The sequence below is a fragment of the Pleurodeles waltl genome, chromosome 2_1 (genome assembly GCF_031143425.1).
Source record: "Pleurodeles waltl isolate 20211129_DDA chromosome 2_1, aPleWal1.hap1.20221129, whole genome shotgun sequence".
NCBI classification, from domain to species: Eukaryota; Metazoa; Chordata; class Amphibia; order Caudata; family Salamandridae; genus Pleurodeles; species Pleurodeles waltl.
The window spans coordinates 20,618,717-20,637,816 of NC_090438.1; the positions used below are offsets into that span (position 1 = coordinate 20,618,717).

A 19,100-nucleotide genomic window follows, 5' to 3' on the forward strand; every position below is an offset into this window, starting at 1 on the left:
TATTACAGGAGGTTCATTAAGAACTATGGCTCCATTGCAGCCCCTCTTAATGACCTCACATCCAAGAAAATGCCTAAAAAGGTATTGTAGGAGGCTGGACTGGCTTGTAGTGAGTACCAAGGGGTACTTGCACCTTGCACCAGGCCCAGTTATCCCTTATTAGTGTATAGGGTGTCTAGCAGCTTAGGCTGATAGATAATGGTAGCTTAGCAGAGCAGCTTAGGCTGAACTAGGAGACGTGTGAAGCTACTACAGTACCACTTAGTGTCATATGCACAATATCATAAGAAAACACAATACACAGTTATACTAAAAATAAAGGTACTTTATTTTTATGACAATATGCCAAAGTATCTTAGAGTGTACCCTCAGTGAGAGGATAGGAAATATACACAAGATATATATACACAATAGCAAAAATATGCAGTATAGTCTTAGAAAACAGTGCAAACAATGTATAGTTACAATAGGATGCAATGGGGAAACATAGGGATAGGGGCAACACAAACCATATACTCCAAAAGTGGAATGCGAACCACGAATGGACCCCAAACCTATGTGACCTTGTAGAGGGTCGCTGGGACTATTAGAAAATAGTGAGAGTTAGAAAAATAACCCTCCCCAAGACCCTGAAAAGTGAGTGCAAAGTGCACTAAAGTTCCCCTAAGGACAAAGTAGTCGTGTTAGAGGAATAATGCAGGAAAGACACAAACCAGCAATGCAACAACTGTGGATTTCCAATCTAGGGTACCTGTGGAACAAGGGGACCAAGTCCAAAAGTCACAAGCAAGTCGGAGATGGGCAGATGCCCAGGAAATGCCAGCTGCGGGTGCAAAGAAGCTTCGACTGGACAGAAGAAGCTGAGGTTTCCACAGGAACGAAAAGGGCTAGAGACTTCCCCTTTGGTGGACGGATCCCTCTCGCCTTGGAGAGTCGTGCAGAAGTGTTTTCCCGCCGGAAGGACGCCAACAAGCCTTGCTAGTTGCAAATCGTGCGTTTGGCGTTTTTGGACGCTGCTGGGGCCCAGGAGGGACCAGGAGGTCACAAATTGGACCTGAAGAGACAAGGGACGTCAAGCAAGACAAAGAGCCCTCACTGAAGCAGGTAGCACCCGGAGAAGTGCCAGAAACAGGCACTACAAGGATGCGTGAAACGGTGCTCGCCGAAGTTGCACAAAGGAGTCCCACGTCGCCGGAGACCAACTTAGAAAGTCGTGCAATGCAGGTTAGAGTGCCGTGGACCAAGGCTTGGCTGTGCACAAAGGATTTCCGCCTCAAGTGCACAGGGGCCGGAGTAGCTGCAAAGTCGCGGTTCCCAGCAATGCAGCCCAGCGAGGTGAGGCAAGGACTTACCTCCACCAAACTTGGGCTGAAGAGTCACTGGACTGTGGGGGTCACTTGGACAGAGTCGCTGGATTCGAGGGACCTCGCTCGTCGTGCTGAGAGGAGACCCAAGGGACCGGTAATGCAGCTTTTTGGTGCCTGCGGTTGCAGGGGGAAGATTCCGTCGACCCACGGGAGATTTCTTCGGAGCTTCTGGTGCAGAGAGGAGGCAGGCTTCCCCCACAGCACGCACAAGCAGGAAAACAGTAGAGAAGGCGGCAGGATCAGCTTTACAGAGTTGCAGTAGTCGTCTTTGCTATTATGTTGCAGGTTTGCAGGCTTCCAGCGCGGTCAGCAGTCGTTTCCTTATCAGAAGGTGAAGAGAGAGATGCAGAGGAACTCGGATGAGCTCTTGCATTCGTTATCTAAAGTTTCCCCAGAGACAGAGACCCTAAATAGCCAGAAAAGAGGGTTTGGCTACCTAGGAGAGAGGATAGGCTAGCAACACCTGAAGGAGCCTATCACAAGGAGTCTCTGACGTCACCTGGTGGCACTGGCCACTCAGAGCAGTCCAGTGTGCCAGCAGCACCTCTGTTTCCAAGATGGCAGAGGTCTGGAGCACACTGGAGGAGCTCTGGACACCTCCCAGGGGAGGTGCAGGTCAGGGGAGTGGTCACTCCCCTTTCCTTTGTCCAGTTTCGCGCCAGAGCAGGGGCTAAGGGGTCCCTGAACCGGTGTAGACTGGCTTATGCAGAGTTGGGCACCTCTGTGTCCAACAAAGCATTTCCAGAGGCTGGGGGAGGCTACTCCTCCCCTGCCTTCACACCATTTTCCAAAGGGAGAGGGTGTCACACCCTCTCTCAGAGGAAGTTCTTTGTTCTGCCATCCTGGGCCAGGCCTGGCTGGACCCCAGGAGGGCAGCTGCCTGTCTGAGGGGTTGGCAGCAGCAGCAGCTGCAGTGAAACCCCAGGAAGGGCAGTTTGGCAGTACCAGGGTCTGTGCTACAGACCACTGGGGTCATGGGATTGTGCCAACTATGCCAGGATGGTATAGAGGGGGCAATTCCATGATCATAGACATGTTACATGGCCATATTCGGAGTTACCATTGTGAAGCTACATATAGGTAGTGACCTATATGTAGTGCACGCGTGTAATGGTGTCCCCGCACTCACAAAGTTCAGGGAATTGGCTCTGAACAATGTGGGGGCACCTTGGCTAGTGCCAGGGTGCCCTCACACTAAGTAACTTTGCACCTAACCTTTACCAGGTAAAGGTTAGACATATAGGTGACTTATAAGTTACTTAAGTGCAGTGTAAAATGGCTGTGAAATAACGTGGACGTTATTTCACTCAGGCTGCAGTGGCAGGCCTGTGTAAGAATTGTCAGAGCTCCCTATGGGTGGCAAAAGAAATGCTGCAGCCCATAGGGATCTCCTGGAACCCCAATACCCTGGGTACCTCAGTACCATATACTAGGGAATTATAAGGGTGTTCCAGTAAGCCAATGTAAATTGGTAAAATTGGTCACTAGCCTGTTAGTGACAATTTGAAAGAAATGAGAGAGCATAACCACTGAGGTTCTGATTAGCAGAGCCTCAGTGAGACAGTTAGGCATCACACGGGGAACACATACATATAGGCCACAACCTTATGAGCACTGGGGTCCTGGCTAGCAGGGTCCCAGTGACACATAACAAACATACTGAAAACATAGGGTTTTCACTATGAGCACTGGGCCCTGGCTAGCAGGATCCCAGTGAGACAGTGAAAATACCCTGACATACACTCACAAACTGGCCAAAAGTGGGGGTAACAAGGCTAGAAAGAGGCTACTTTCTCACAGGTATTATGGACAGCAAACTGTCAGAAAGCTTTTGAGGAGCTGAAGCAGGCCATGTGCTCTGCACCTGTCATGAAAAGTCCTTGTTACTCTAAAAAATTCTATGTCCAAACTGATGCATCTGAATTAGGAGTAGGGGCAGTCCTATCACAACTTAATTCTGAGGTCCAGGATCAACCTGTTGCTTTTATTAGTAGAAGGTTGACCCCTAGAGAAAAGCGTTGGTCTGCCATTGAGAGGGAGGCCTTTGCTGTGGTCTGGGCTCTGAAGAAGTTGAGGTCATACCTGTTTGGCACTCACTTCATTGTTCAGACAGACCACAAACCTCTACTTTGGCTAAAACAAATGAAAGGTGAAAATCCTAAATTGTTGAGGTGGTCCATATCCCTACAGGGAATGGACTATACAGTGGAACATAGACCTGGGAGTAGCCACTCCAATGCAGATGGACTCTCCAGATATTTCCACTTAGACAATGAAGACTCATCAGGTCATGGCTAGTCTTATTGTCCTTCGTTTGGGGGGGGTTGTGTAGGAAAGTACCATCTTGCCTGGCATGTTACCCCCATTTTTCACTGTATATATGTTGTTTTAGTTGTATGTGTCACTGGGACCCTGGTAACCCAGGGCCCCAGTGCTCATAAGTGTGCCTGAATGTGTTACCTGTGTAGTGACTAACTGTCTCACTGAGGCTCTGCTAATCAGAACCTCAGTGGTTATGCTCTCTCATTTCTTTCCAAATTGTCACTAACAGGCTAGTGACCATTTTTACCAATTTACATTGGCTTACTGGAACACCCTTATAATTCCCTAGTATATGGTACTGAGGTACCGAGGGTATTGGGGTTCCAGGAGATCCCTATGGGCTGCAGCATTTCTTTTGCCACCCATAGGGAGCTCTGACAATTCTTACACAGGCCTCCCACTGCAGCCTGAGTGAAATAACGTCCACGTTATTTCACAGCCATTTTACACTGCACTTAAGTAACCTATAAGTCACCTATATGTCTAACCTTTACCTGGTAAAGGTTAGGTGCAAAGTTACTTAGTGTGAGGGCACCCTGGCACTAGCCAAGGTGCCCCCACATTGTTCAGAGCCAATTCCCTGAACTTTGTGAGTGCGGGGACACCATTACACGCGTGCACTACATATAGGTCACTACCTATATGTAGCTTCACAATGGTAACTCCGAATATGGCCATGTAACATTTCTATGATCATGGAATTGCCCCCTCTATGCCATACTGGCATAGTTGGCACAATCCCATGATCCCAGTGGTCTGTAGCACAGACCCTGGTACTGCCAAACTGCCCTTCCTGGGGTTTCACTGCAGCTGCTGCTGCTGCCAACCCCTCAGACAGGCATCTGCCCTCCTGGGGTCCAGCCAGGCCTGGCCCAGGATGGCAGAACAAAGAACTTCCTCTGAGAGAGGGTGTGACACCCTCTCCCTTTGGAAAATGGTGTGAAGGCAGGGGAGGAGTAGCCTCCCCCAGCCTCTGGAAATGCTTTCTTGGGCACAGATGTGCCCAATTCTGCATAAGCCAGTCTACACCGGTTCAGGGACCCCTTAGCCCCTGCTCTGGCGCGAAACTGGACAAAGGAAAGGGGAGTGACCACTCCCCTGACCTGCACCTCCCCTGGGAGGTGTCCAGAGCTCCTCCAGTGTGCTCCAGACCTCTGCCATCTTGGAAACAGAGGTGCTGCTGGCACACTGGACTGCTCTGAGTGGCCAGTGCCACCAGGTGACCTCAGAGACTCCTGCTGATAGGCTCCTTCAGGTGTTAGTAGCCTATCCTCTCTCCTAGGTAGCCAAACCCTCTTTTCTGGCTATTTAGGGTCTCTGTCTCTGGGGAAAATTCAGATAACGAATGCAAGAGCTCATCCGAGTTCCTCTGCATCTCTCTCTTCACCTTCTGATAAGGAATCGACTGCTGACCGCGCTGGAAGCCTGCAAACCTGCAACATAGTAGCAAAGACGACTACTGCAACTCTGTAACGCTGATCCTGCCGCCTTCTCGACTGTTTTCCTGCTTGTGCATGCTGTGGGGGTAGCCTGCCTCCTCTCTGCACCAGAAGCTCCGAAGAAATCTCCCGTGGGTCGACGGAATCTTCCCCCTGCAACCGCAGGCACCAAAAAGCTGCATTACCGGTCCCTTGGGTCTCCTCTCAGCACGACGAGCGAGGTCCCTCGAATCCAGCGACTCTGTCCAAGTGACCCCCACAGTCCAGTGACTCTTCAGCCCAAGTTTGGTGGAGGTAAGTCCTTGCCTCACCTCGCTGGGCTGCATTGCTGGGAACCGCGACTTTGCAGCTACTCCGGCCCCTGTGCACTTCCGGCAGAAATCCTTTGTGCACAGCCAAGCCTGGGTCCACGGCACTCTAACCTGCATTGCACGACTTTCTAAGTTGGTCTACGGCGACGTGGGACTCCTTTGTGCAACTTCAGCGAGCACCGTTTCACGCATCCTCGTAGTGCCTGTTTCTGGCACTTCTCTGGGTGCTACCTGCTTCAGTTAGGGCTCTTTGTCTTGCTGGATGTCCCCTCTCTCTTCAGGTCCAATTTGCGACCTCCTGGTCCCTCCTGGGCCCCAGCAGAGTCCAAAAACGCCAAACGCACGCTTTGCAACTAGCAAGGCTTGTTGGCGTCCTTTCGGCGGGAAAATACTTTTGCACGACTCTCCAAGGCGAGAGAGATCCGTCCACCAAAGAGGAAGTCTCTAGCCCTTTTCGTTCTGCAGAAACCTCAGCTTCTTCTGTCCAGTAGAAGCTTCTTTGCACCCGCAGCTGGCATTTCCTGGGCATCTGCCCATCTCCGACTTGCTTGTGACTTTTGGACTTGGTCCCCTTGTTCCACAGGTACCCTAGATTGGAAATCCACAGTGTTGCATTGTTGGTTTGTGTCTTTCCTGCATTATTCCTCTAACACGACTTCTTTGTCCTTAGGGGAACTTTAGTGCACTTTGCACTCACTTTTCAGGGTCTTGGGGAGGGTTATTTTTCTAACTCTCACTATTTTCTAATAGTCCCAGCGACCCTCTACAAGGTCACATAGGTTTGGGGTCCATTCGTGGTTCGCATTCCACTTTTGGAGTATATGGTTTGTGTTGCCCCTATCCCTATGTTTCCCCATTGCATCCTATTGTAACTATACATTGTTTGCACTGTTTTCTAAGACTATACTGCATATTTTTGCTATTGTGTATATATATCTTGTGTATATTTCCTATCCTCTCACTGAGGGTACACTCTAAGATACTTTGGCATATTGTCATAAAAATAAAGTACCTTTATTTTTAGTATAACTGTGTATTGTGTTTTCTTATGATATTGTGCATATGACACTGAGTTGTACTGTGGTAGCTTCACACGTCTCCTAGTTCAGCCTAAGCTGCTCTGCTAAGCTACCATTATCTATCAGCCTAAGCTGCTAGACACCCTATACACTAATAAGGGATAACTGGGCCTGGTGCAAGGTGCAAGTACCCCTTGGTACTCACTACAAGCCAGTCCAGCCTCCTACAGTAACTCCCCCCCAGTTGAGATTAACAACAGCCATGGGGTGGCTAAGTGTGTTGTTGTGAGCATCGGTTACTTGGTACTGGTGACCAAGTAGGTGTTGTTCAGGGTGGACCAGTTTCTCTATGACCATAGTCACACTGGCACCAGTGTCCCTGTAGGCCTGAACCTCAACACCATTTATTAGGGGTAGCTGCTTGTACTTATCCATATTAAGGGGACAAGCAACTAAGGTGGCTAAATCAATAGCCCCCTCAGAGACTAACACAGCCTCTGTGGCCTCCCTAACAAGGCCAACCCCAACTAAGTTACCAATAGTGAGCCCAGCTACTCCCTTGGATTGGCTATTAGTAGGTTTGCTCCCACCACCACTGCTATTAGTAGGGACACTAGGTGTAGCAGTAGGGGTTGTAGTGGTAGGAGGCTTGGTGCCTTTCTTTGGACAACTGGGATCTGTTGTCCAATGGCCTTTTATCTTACATAAATAGCACCATGGTTTCTTTTCCTTGTTCTGATTAAAAGAGGATTTGGGCCCACCACCCCCACCAGAGTGTTTTTGTGGGCCAGATGAAGACTCATTTTTAGATTTGTCCCCACCCTTGTCAGAAGACTTACCATCCTTATTTTTGTTGCCATCTTTGTCACCCCCTGTATGAACTTTTCTGTTCACCCTTGTTCTGACCCATTTGTCTGCCTTCTTTCCCAATTCTTGGGGAGAGGTCAGATCAGAGTCCACCAAGTACTGGTGCAACAAATCAGACACACAATTATTAAGAATATGCTCTCTCAGGATCAAGTTATACAGGCTGTCATAATCAGTAACTTTACTGCCATGTAACCACCCCTCCAAGGCCTTCACTGAATGGTCAATGAAATCAACCCAGTCTTGTGAAGACTCCTTTTTGGTCTCTCTGAACTTTATCCTGTATTGTTCAGTGGTTAAGCCATAACCATCCAGGAGTGCATTCTTAAGAACTTGGAAATTATTAGCATCATTTTCTTTCACAGTAAGGAGCCTATCCCTACCTTTTCCACTAAATGATAGCCATAGGATAGCAGCCCACTGCCTTTGAGGGACATCCTGTACAACACAGGCCCTCTCAAGTGCAGCAAACCACTTGTTAATGTCATCCCCCTCCTTGTAAGGGGGAACTATCTTGTGCAGATTCCTGGAATCATGCTCTTTTACAGGATGACTATGGGGAATACTGCTGCTGCCACCATGGGTTTCTAAACCCAGTTTCTGTCTCTCCTTCTCTACTTCTAAAGTCTGTCTATCCAAATCCAGCTGTTGCTTCTTGAGCTTCAGTCTGGTTTGTTCCACTCTCAATCTATTGAGCTCCCTTTCTAACAATCTGTCATCAGGGTGGGTGGGAGGGACATGCCTTGAAACAGAAGTATGGTGAGAATGGACAGAAGGAGACCTGTCCCTTACAGAAGCCACCCTAACAGCTTGGCTAACAGAAACATCACTACCAGTATGGTGAGAATAAATGCTTTTGCTATGATGTGAGACAACACTATTTATATGGTGTGGCTCATCATCATTACCAACTATGCTAGACTGTCTAGTAATGGGCAGGCTAGGAAGTTTCTTTCCTGAATATTTTCCTGGTGGAGTCCCTGGATCAGATTGAGAACCATTAGCTACTTTTTCAACAGATTGGGCACTTATGGCCTTATCCTGTACTCTAAGCATGTTAATTAACAGTTCTAAGGAAGGATTCTTCCCTACACTCAAACCTCTCTCTATGCAGAGACTCCTTGCTCCTTTCCAGCTAAGGTGATCATATGCAAGTTTGGACAGATGAACATTTTGGCCTGTGCCAGACATTTTTAGAGAGAGTTAACGTGATAGTAAAAGATAAAAAGTTTGTCAGAGCTTTTAGAAAGACAGAGATAAAAACTTTTTTAACTTTTTAGAACTTTTTAGAAAGTTAGAAGTACTTTTCAGCACTTAGAAAAGAGTGAAAAGAGGAAATGCAAAACTTTTTGGCTATGTGTATATACACTGACCTTGTTTTGTATATTTTTCTCTTATGAAAAGTACAATGACAAGAGTGGTAAGTAGTCTCAAAGCACTTATCCCACCGCTGCACAACCAATGTAGGAGGCTGGACTGGCTTGTAGTGAGTATCAAGGGGTACTTGCACCTTGCACCAGGCCCAGTTATCCCTTATTAGTGTATAGGGTGTCTAGCAGCTTAGGCTGATAGATAATGGTAGCTTAGCAGAGCAGCTTAGGCTGAACTAGGAGACGTGTGAAGCTACTACAGTACCACTTAGTGTCATATGCACAATATCATAAGAAAACACAATACACAGTTATACTAAAAATAAAGGTACTTTATTTTTATGACAATATGCCAAAGTATCTTAGAGTGTACCCTCAGTGAGAGGATAGGATATATACACAAGATATATATACACAATAGCAAAAATATGCAGTATAGTCTTAGAAAACAGTGCAAACAATGTATAGTTACAATAGGATGCAATGGGGAAACATAGGGATAGTGGCAACACAAACCATATACTCCAAAAGTGGAATGCTAACCACGAATGGACCCCAAACCCATGTGACCTTGTAGAGGGTCGCTGGGACTATTAGAAAATAGTGAGAGTTAGAAAAATAACCCTCCCCAAGACCCTGAAAAGTGAGTGCAAAGTGCACTAAAGTTCCCCTAAGGACAAAGAAGTCGTGTTAGAGGAATAATGCAGGAAAGACACAAACCAGCAATGCAACACTGTGGATTTCCAATCTAGGGTACCTGTGGAACAAGGGGACCAAGTCCAAAAGTCACAAGCAAGTCGGAGATGGGCAGATGCCCAGGAAATGCCAGCTGCGGGTGCAAAGAAGCTTCTACTGGACAGAAGAAGCTGAGGTTTCTGCAGGAACGAAAAGGGCTAGAGACTTCCCCTTTGGTGGACCGATCCATCTCGCCGTGGAAAGTCGTGCAGAAGTGTTTTCCCGCCAAAAGAATGCCAACAAGCCTTGCTAGCTGCAAATTGTGCGGTTAGCGTTTTTGGATGCTGCTGAGGCCCAGGAGGGACCAGGAGGTCGCAAATTGGACCAGCAGAGAGAGGGGACGTCGCGCAAGACAAGGAGCCCTCTCTGAAGCCGGTAGCTCCCGGAGAAGTGCCAGAAACAGGCACTACAAGGATGCGTTAAACGGTGCTCGCCGAAGTTGCACAAAGGAGTCCCACGTCGCCGGAGACCAACTTAGAAAGTCGTGCAATGCAGGTTAGAGTGCCGTGGACCCAGGCTTGGCTGTGCACAAAGGAATTCCGGCGGAAGTGAACAGGGGCCGGAGTAGCTGCAAAGTCGCGGTTCCCAGCAATGCAGCCCAGCGAGGTGAGGCAAGGACTTACCTCCACCAAACTTGGACTGAAGAGTCACTGGACTGTGGGGGTCACTTGGACAGAGTTGCTGGATTCGAGGGACCTCGCTCGTCGTGCTGAGAGGAGACCCAAGGGACCGGTAATGCAGCTTTTTGGTGCCTGCGGTTGCAGGGGGAAGATTCCGTCGACCCACGGGAGATTTCTTCGGAGCTTCTGGTGCAGAGAGGAGGCAGGCTACCTCCACAGCATGCACAAGCAGGAAAACAGTCGAGAAGGCGGCAGGATCAGCGTTACAGAGTTGCAGTAGTCGTCTTTGCTACTATGTTGCAGGTTTGCAGGCTTCCAGCGCGGTCAGCAGTCGATTCCTTGGCAGAAGGTGAAGAGAGAGATGCAGAGGAACTCGGATGAGCTCTTGCATTCGTTATCTGAAGTTTCCCCAGAGACAGAGACCCTAAATAGCCAGAAAAGAGGGTTTGGCTACTTAGGAGAGAGGATAGGCTACTAACACCTGAAGGAGCCTATCAGAAGGAGTCTCTGACGTCACCTGGTGGCACTGGCCACTCAGAGCAGTCCAGTGTGCCAGCAGCACCTCTGTTTCCAAGATGGCAGAGGTCTGGAGCACACTGGAGGAGCTCTGGACACCTCCCAGGGGAGGTGCAGGTCAGGGGAGTGGTCACTCCCCTTTCCTTTGTCCAGTTTCGCGCCAGAGCAGGGCTAAGGGGTCCCCTGAACCGGTGTAGACTGGCTTATGCAGAATTGGGCACCTCTGTGCCCAACAAAGCATTTCCAGAGGCTGGGGGAGGCTACTCTTCCCCTGCCTTCACACCATTTTCCAAAGGGAGAGGGTGTAACACCCTCTCTCAGAGGAAGTCCTTTGTTCTGCCATCCTGGGCCAGGCCTGGCTGGACCCCAGGAGGGCAGCTGCCTGTCTGAGGGGTTGGCAGCAGCTGCAGTGAAACCCCAGGAAGGGCAGTTTGGCAGTACCAGGGTCTGTGCTACAGATCACTGGGATCATGGGATTGTGCCAACTATGCCAGGATGGCATAGAGGGGGCAATTCCATGATCATAGACATGTTACATGGCCATATTTGGAGTTACCATTGTGAAGCTACATATAGGTAGTGACCTATATGTAGTGCACGCGTGTAATGGTGTCCCCGCACTCACAAAGTTCAGGGAATTGGCTCTGAACAATGTGGGGGCACCTTGGCTAGTGCCAGGGTGCCCTCACACTAAGTAACTTTGCACCTAACCTTTACCAGGTAAAGGTTAGACATATAGGTGACTTATAAGTTACTTAAGTGCAGTGTAAAATGGCTGTGAAATAACGTGGACGTTATTTCACTCAGGCTGCAGTGGCAGGCCTGTGTAAGAATTGCCAGAGCTCCCTATGGGTGGCAAAAGAAATGCTGCAGCCCATAGGGATCTCCTGGAACCCCAATACCCTGGGTACCTCAGTACCATATACTAGGGAATTATAAGGGTGTTCCAGTAAGCCAATGTAAATTGGTAAAAATGGTCACTAGCCTGTTAGTGACAATTTGGAAAGAAATGAGAGAGCATAACCACTGAGGTTCTGATTAGCAGAGCCTCAGTGAGACAGTTAGTCACTACACAGGTAACACATTCAGGCACACTTATGAGCACTGGGGCCCTGGGTTACCAGGGTCCCAGTGACACATACAACTAAAACAACATATATACAGTGAAAAATGGGGGTAACATGCCAGGCAAGATGGTACTTTCCTGCAGTATTCAACCACCTGCAGCCCCACCCCTGGGGGGGTCCAAACCCCTGCAGCCCCACCCATAGGGAGAATGTCCAACCACCTGCAGCCCCACCCATGGGGGAGTCCAAACCCCTGCAGCCCCACCCATAGGGAGAATGTCCAACCACCTGCAGCCCCACCCATGGGGGTGTCCAAACCCCTGCAGCCCCACCCATAGGGAGAATGTCCAACCACCTACAGCTCCACCCTTGGGGGGTGTACAACTACCTGCAGCTCCACCAATGGGGGCGGTCCAAACCCCTACAGCCCCCCCTGGGGGGTGTTCAACAACATGCAGCTCCACCCTTGGGGGGTTGTCCAATCCCCTGCAGACACAGCCAATGGGGGATGTCCAACCCCCTGCATCAAACTACCACATCCCAGCCACCTGCAGCCCCACCCGGGGGGGTCCAACACCTGCAGCCCCACCCCTGGGGGGGGTCCAAACACCTGCAGCCTCACCCCTGGGGGGGATTCCAAACCGTGCAGCCCCACCCCTGGGGGTGTTCATCCACAAGCACCTCCACCTCTGAGGGGGTGTCCAACAACCTGCAGCTCCACCAATTGGGGCGGTCCAAACCCCTGCAGCCCCACCCCGGGGGGGGGTCCAACACCTGCAGCCCCACCAATGGGGTTGTCCAAACCCCTGCAGCCCCACCCAGGGGGGGTCCAACCACCTGCAGCCCCACCCGGGGGGTGTCCAACCACCTGCAGCCCCACCGGGGGGGTCCAACCCCTGCAGCTCCACCCCTGGGGGGGTCCAAACCCCTGCAGCCCCACCCACGAGTGGGTCTAACCACCTGCAGCCCCACCCCTGGGGGGTGTCCAACACCTGCAGCCCCACCCCTGGGGTGGGTCCAAACACCTGCAGCCCCACCCGGGGCGGATTGGGGTCCAACCACGTGCAGCCCCACCCCTGGGGGGGTCCAAACCCCTGCAGCCCCACCCACGAGGGGGTCCAACTCCTGCAGCCCCACCCCTGGGGGTGTTCATCCACAAGCACCTCCACCTCTGAGGGGGTGTCCAACAACCTGCAGCTCCACCAATTGGGGCGGTCCAAACCCCTGCAGCCCCACCCCGGGGGGGGGGTCCAACACCTGCAGCCCCACCAATGGGGTTGTCCAAACCCCTGCAGCCCCACCCAGGGGGGGTCCAACCACCTGCAGCCCCACCCGGGGGGAGGGGGTGTCCAACCACCTGCAGCCCCACCCGGGGGGGGTTCCAACCACCTGCAGCCCCACCCCTGGGGAGGTCCAACCACAAGCACCTCCACCCCTGGTGGGGTGTCTAACAACCTGCAGCTCCACCAATGGGGGGGTCCAAACCCCTGCAGCCCCACCCAGGGGGTGTCCAACCACCTGCAGCCCCACCGGGGGGGTCCAACCCCTGCAGCTCCACCCCTGGGGGGGTCCAAACCCCTGCAGCCCCACCCACGAGTGGGTCTAACCACCTGCAGCCCCACCCCTGGGGGGTGTCCAAACACCTGCAGCCCCACCCCTGGGGGGGGTCCAACACCTGCAGCCCCACCCCTGGGAGGATGTCCAACCACCTGCAGCTCCACCCATAGGGAGAACGTCCAACCACCTGCAGCCCCACCCATGGGAGGATGTCCAACCACCTGCAGCCCCAACCCTGGGGAGAGTATCCAACCACCTGCAGCCCCACCCATGGGGGTGTCCAAACCCCTGCAGCCCCACCCATAGGGAGAATGTCCAACCACCAACAGCTCCACCCTTGGGGGGTGTACAACTACCTGCAGCTCCACCAATGGGGGCGGTCCAAACCCCTACAGCCCCCCCCTGGGGGGTGTTCAACAACATGCAGCTCCACCCTTGGGGGGTTGTCCAATCCCCTGCAGACACAGCCAATGGGGGATGTCCAACCCCCTGCATCAAACTACCACATCCCAGCCACCTGCAGCCCCACCCGGGAGGGTCCAACACCCGCAGCCCTACCCCTGGGGGGGTCCAAACACCTGCAGCCTCACCCCTGGGGGGGATTCCAAACCGTGCAGCCCCACCCCTGGGGGTGTTCAACCACAAGCACCTCCACCTCTGAGGGGGTGTCCAACAACCTGCAGCTCCACCAATTGGGGCGGTCCAAACCCCTGCAGCCCCAACCCGGGGGGGGTCCAACACCTGCAGCCCCACCAATGGGGTTGTCCAAACCACTGCAGCCCCACCCAGGGGGGGGTCCAACCACCTGCAGCCCCACCCGGGGGGAGGGGGTGTCTGTGAGAAGGTAGCCTCTTTCTAGCCTTGTTACCCCCACTTTTGGCCTGTTTGTGAGTGTATGTCAGGGTGTTTGTCACTGTTTTCACTGTCTCACTGGGATCCTGATAGCCAGGCCTCAGTGCTCATAGTGAAAACACCATGTTTTCAGTATGGTTGTTATGTGTCACTGGGATCCTGCTGGTCAGGACCCCAGTGCTCATAGGTTTGTGGCCTATATGTATGTGTCACTGGGACCCTGTCACACAGGGCCCCAGTGCTCATAGGTGTGCATGTATATGTTCCCTGTGTGGTGCCTAACTGTCTCACTGAGGCTCTGCTAACCAGAACCTCGGTGGTTATGCTCTCTCATTACTTTCAAATTGTCACTGACAGGCTAGTGACCATTTTTACCAATTTACATTGGCTTACTGGAACACCCTTATAATTCCCTAGTATATGGTACTGAGGTACCCAGGGTATTGGGGTTCCAGGAGATCCCTATGGGCTGCAGCATTTCTTTTGCCACCCATAGGGAGCTCTGACAATTCTTACACAGGCCTGCCACTGCAGCCTGAGTGAAATAACGTCCACGTTATTTCACAGCCATTTTACACTGCACTTAAGTAACTTATAAGTCACCTATATGTCTAACCTTTACCTGGTAAAGGTTAGGTGCAAAGTTACTTAGTGTGAGGGCACCCTGGCACTAGCCAAGGTGCCCCCACATTGTTCAGAGCCAATTCACTGAACTTTGTGAGTGCGGGGACACCATTACACGCGTGCCCTACATATAGGTCACTACCTATATGTAGCTTCACCATGGTAACTCCGAATATGGCCATGTAACATGTCTATGATCATGGAATTGCCCCCTCTATGCCATCCTGGCATTGTTGGTACAATTCCATGATCCCAGTGGTCTGTAGCACAGACCCTGGTACTGCCAGACTGCCCTTCCTGGGGTTTCACTGCAGCTGCTGCTGCTGCCAACCCCTCAGACAGGCAGCTGCCCTCCTGGGGTCCAGCCAGGCCTGGCCCAGGATGGCAGAACAAAGAACTTCCTCTGAGAGAGGGTGTGACACCCTCTCCCTTTGGAAAATGGTGTGAAGGCAGGGGAGGAGTAGCCTCCCCCAGCCTCTGGAAATGCTTTGTTGGGCACAGATGTGCCCAATTCTGCATAAGCCAGTCTACACCGGTTCAGGGACCCCTTAGCCCCTGCTCTGGCGCGAAACTGGACAAAGGAAAGGGGAGTGAGCACTCCCCTGACCTGCACCTCCCCTGGGAGGTGTCCAGAGCTCCTCCAGTGTGCTCCAGACCTCTGCCATCTTGGAAACAGAGGTGCTGCTGGCACACTGGACTGCTCTGAGTGGCCAGTGCCACCAGGTGACGTCAGAGACTCCTGCTGATAGGCTCCTTCAGGTGTTAGTAGCCTTTCCTCTCTCCTAGGTAGCCAAACCCTCTTTTCTGGCTATTTAGGGTCTCTGTCTCTGGGGAAACTTTAGATAACGAATGCATGAGCTCAGCCGAGTTCCTCTGCATCTCCCTCTTCACCTTCTGATAAGGAATCGACCGCTGACCGCGCTGGAAGCCTGCAAACCTGCAACATAGTAGCAAAGACGACTACTGCAACTCTGTAACGCTGATCCTGCCGCCTTCTCGACTGTTTTCCTGCTTGTGCATGCTGTGGGGGTAGTCTGCCTCCTCTCTGCACCAGAAGCTCCGAAGAAATCTCCCGTGGGTCGACGGAATCTTCCCCCTGCAACCGCAGGCACCAAAAAGCTGCATTTCCGGTCCCTTGGGTCTCCTCTCAGCACGACGAGCGAGGTCCCTCGAATCCAGCGACACCGTCCAAGTGACCCCCACAGTCCAGTGACTCTTCAGCCCAAGTTTGGTGGAGGTAAGTCCTTGCCTCACCTCGCTGGGCTGCATTGCTGGGAACTGCGACTTTGCAAGCTACTCCGGCCCCTGTGCACTTCCGGCGGAAATCCTTCGTGCACAGCCAAGCCTGGGTCCACGGCACTCTAACCTGCATTGCACGACTTTCTAAGTTGGTCTCCGGCGACGTGGGACTCCTTTGTGCAACTTCGGCGAGCACCGTTTCACGCATCCTCGTAGTGCCTGTTTCTGGCACTTCTCCAGGTGCTACCTGCTTCAGTGAGGGCTCTTTGTCTTGCTCGACGTCCCCTCTCTCTGCAGGTCCAATTTGCGACCTCCTGGTCCCTCCTGGGCCCCAACAGCGTCCAAAAACGCCAAACGCACGATTTGCGTGTAGCAAGGCTTGTTGGCATCCATCCGGCGGGAAAACACTTCTGCACGACTCTCCAAGGCGTGGTGGATTCATCCTCCAAAGGGGAAGTCTCTAGCCCTTGTCGTTCCTGCAGTATTCACAGTTCTTCAGCCTAGTAAGAGCTTCTTTGCACCAACCGCTGGCATTTCTTGGGCATCTGCCCATCTCCGAGCTGCTTGTGACTTTTGGACTTGGTCCCCTTATTCCACAGGTACCCTCAGTCAGGAATCCATCGTTGTTGCATTGCTGATTTGTGTTTTCCTTGCATTTTCCCTCTAACACGACTATTTTGTCCTTAGGGGAACTTTGGTGCACTTTGCACTCACTTTTCAGGGTCTTGGGGAGGGTTATTTTTCTAACTCTCACTATTTTCTAATAGTCCCAGCGACCCTCTACAAGGTCACATAGGTTTGGGGTCCATTCGTGGTTCACATTCCACTTTTGGAGTATATGGTTTGTGTTGCCCCTATCCCTATGTTTCCCCATTGCATCCTATTGTAACTATACATTGTTTGCACTGTTTTCTAAGACTATACTGCATATTTTTGCTATTGTGTATATATATCTTGTGTATATTTCCTATCCTCTCACTGAGGGTACACTCTAAGATACTTTGGCATATTGTCATAAAAATAAAGTACCTTTATTTTTAGTATAACTGTGTATTGTGTTTTCTTATGATATTGTGCATATGACACTAAGTGGTACTGTAGTAGCTTCACACGTCTCCTAGTTCAGCCTAAGCTGCTCTGCTAAGCTACCATTATCTATCAGCCTAAGCTGCTAGACACCCTATACACTAATAAGGGATAACTGGGCCTGGTGCAAGGTGCAAGTACCCCTTGGTACTCACTACAAGCCAGTCCAGCCTCCTACATTGGTTGTGCAGCGGTGGGATAAGTGCTTTGAGACTACTTACCACTCTTGTCATTGTACTTTTCATGAGAGAAAAATATACAAAACAAGGTCAGTGTATATACACATAGCCAAAAAGTTTTGCATTTCCTCTTTTCACTCTTTTCTAAGTGCTGAAAAGTACTTCTAAACTTTCAAAAAGTTCTTAAAAGTTTAAAAAGTTTTTTCTGTCTTTCCAAAAAGTTCTGAAAACTTTTTTCTCTTTGTCTATCACTTTAACTCTCTCTAAAAATGTCTGGCACAGGCCAAAAAGTTGAACTGTCCAAACTTGCATATGATCACCTTAGCTGGAAAGGAGCAAGGAGTCTCTGCATAGAGAGAGGTTTGAGTGTAGGGAAGAATCCTTCCTTAGAACTGTTAATTAATATGCTTAGAGTACAGGATAAGGCCATAAGTGCCCAATCTGTAGAAAAAGTAGCTAATGGTTCTCAATCTGATCCAGGGACTCCCCCAGGAAAAGGTTCAGGAAAGAAACTTATCAGCCTGCCCATTACTAGACAGTCTAGCATAGTTGGTACAGAGGTTGAATCACACCATACTGATGGTGTGCTCTCACATTATACTGTTAGCCAAGCTGTTAGGGTGCCCTCTGTAAGAGACAGGTCTCCTTCTGTTCATTCCCATCATACCTCTGTATCTAGAAATGTCCCTCCCACCCACCCTGATGACAGATTGTTAGAAAGGGAGCTCAATAGATTGAGAGTGGAACAAACCAGACTGAAGCTCAAGAAGCAACAGCTGGATTTGGATAGACAGTCTTTAGAATTAGAGAAGGAAAGACAGAAGTTGGGTTTAGATACCCATGGTGGCAGCAGCAGTATTCCCCATAGTCATCCTGCAAAAGAGCATGATTCCAGGAATCTGCACAAGATAGTTCCCCCTTATAAGGAGGGGGATGACATTAACAAGTGGTTTGCTGCACTTGAGAGGGCCTGTGTTGTACAGGATGTCCCTCAAAAGCAGTGGGCTGCTATCCTATGGCTATCATTTAGTGGAAAGGGTAGGGATAGACTCCTTACTGTGAAAGAAAATGATGCCAATAATTTTACAGTTCTTAAGAATGCACTCCTGGATGGTTATGGCTTAACCACTGAACAATACAGGATAAAGTTCAGAGAGACCAAAAAGGAGTCTTCACAAGACTGGGTTGATTTCATTGACCATTCAGTGAAGGCCTTGGAGGGGTGGTTACATGGCAGTAAAGTTACTGATTATGAAAGCCTGTATAACACAATCCTGAGAGAGCATATACTTAATAATTGTGTGTCTGATTTGTTGCACCAGTACCTGGTAGACTCTGATCTGACCTCTCCCCAAGAATTGGGAAAGAAGGCAGACAAATGGGTCAGAACAAGGGTGAACAGAAAAGTTCATACAGGGGGTGACAAAGATGGCAATAAGAAGAAAGATGGTGAAAAATCTCAAGATAAGCATGGGGATAAGGGTAAAACCAAAGATCCCACTTCAAATCTTAAACACTCTTCAGAGGGTGGGGATAAAACAAATTCTTCCTCTTCTTCCCAACCTGCACACATTAAAAAGCCTTGGTGCTTTGTGTGTAAAAATAGAGGCCATAGGCCAGGGGATAAGTCCTGTCCAGGTAAACCCCCTGAGCCTACCACCACTAATACATCAAGCTCTAGTGCCCCTAGCAGTAGTGGTACTAGTGGTGGGACTGCTGGCAACAGTCAAGCAAAGGGTGTAGTTGGGTTCACTTATGGGTCCATAGTGGAAACTGATGTAATCAGTCCCAAGACAGTTTCTGTCACACCTAGTGCATTGGCCTTGCCACACTGGCTGCTTGTCCCCTTACAATGGATAAGTACAGGCAGACAGTTTCAATAAATGGTGTTGAGGCCTTGGCCTACAGGGACACAGGTGCCAGTTTCACT

At 50.6% G+C, this 19,100-nt stretch overlaps 1 protein-coding gene across 1 annotated transcript in view; it reads right to left on the reverse strand.

Annotated features, from left to right (window-relative positions):
* The window catches only part of LOC138258076 (baculoviral IAP repeat-containing protein 5.1-like), a 69,246-nt gene extending 55,864 nt beyond the window's left edge, over nt 1-13,382 (reverse strand). The window contains exon 1 of the mRNA XM_069205916.1: nt 13,355-13,382. The gene's annotated coding sequence lies outside the window, so the exon portion shown is untranslated. The remainder of the gene's footprint in view (nt 1-13,354) is intronic.
* Between the last annotated feature and the right edge of the window lie 5,718 nt (nt 13,383-19,100).